This window comes from Myripristis murdjan, chromosome 12, assembly GCF_902150065.1.
Source record: "Myripristis murdjan chromosome 12, fMyrMur1.1, whole genome shotgun sequence".
Classification (NCBI taxonomy): Eukaryota; Metazoa; Chordata; class Actinopteri; order Holocentriformes; family Holocentridae; genus Myripristis; species Myripristis murdjan.
Genome location: NC_043991.1, coordinates 4,333,675 through 4,334,676, shown reverse-complemented (window position 1 = coordinate 4,334,676; position 1,002 = coordinate 4,333,675).

Sequence of the window (1,002 nt, the reverse complement as noted above, 5' to 3'; positions counted from 1 at the left end):
AGACGCAGTCCTGTGTGTGTGTGCGTGTGTGTGTGCGTGTGCGTGTGCGTGTGTGTGTGGGAGAAGCTTCATCGAGCATCATACAGATGTAAGCAAACACGGGTGTGTCAGTGAGAGCAGCAGCAGGAGATGCTTCAGAGTCGATGCTGATGTTAGAGATGCAGCACATCCCAACACATTTTTAGCTCATTTCCAATATAAAGAGGCGCGCTCGTTGCCATGGAGTTGTTATGAACTGCGTTCCAACTTATTATGCAAATGATATTTTTGTCCAATTTTCCTAGATAGTCAATGAAAATGACAGTCAGTGTAATTTTCAAGCCACCAACAGTTAGAGTATAATTTGATTTTTATTGAACAAAACTCAAAATGATAACAGTATTTTAAAAAAATAAATAAATATACTCAAAATACATTGTTCCAAGCTATTATGCACAACAGATTTTCAAAACATTTTGTAGGTTGTAAAGAACTGAAAATGGTCATTTGTTGACTTTGCAGCAGTAGAAGGTCATATTTACGGACATCAAAAGCTATTTCAATCAAAAACATGTTAACAGGCCAAATTACATGTTAACATAAGAGCCCTTCTTTGTTATCACCTGCACAATTCTTGCATCCATTGAACTTGTCAGTTTATGGACAGTTTCTGGTTGAATTTCTTTGCTGGATGTCTGAATAGCCTCCCAGAGCTGCAGTTTTGATGTAAACTGTCTCCCACCCTCATAGATCTTTGGAGCATCCTCTTGCTTGAGGATGCTCCAAAGGTTCTCAATAGGGTTGGGGTCAGGGGATGACGGTGGCCACACCATGAGGTTTCCTCCTTTTATGCCCATGGAGGCCAACGCCTCAGAGGTATTTTTAGCGGCATGAGATGGTGCATTGTCGTGCATGAAGATGATTTTGCTACGGAAAGTACAATTCTTCTTTTTGTACCATGGAAGAAAGTGGATTCATTTTCACACCTTCAGGGACCCTAAAAGGGCCGACCAACTCTCTTCC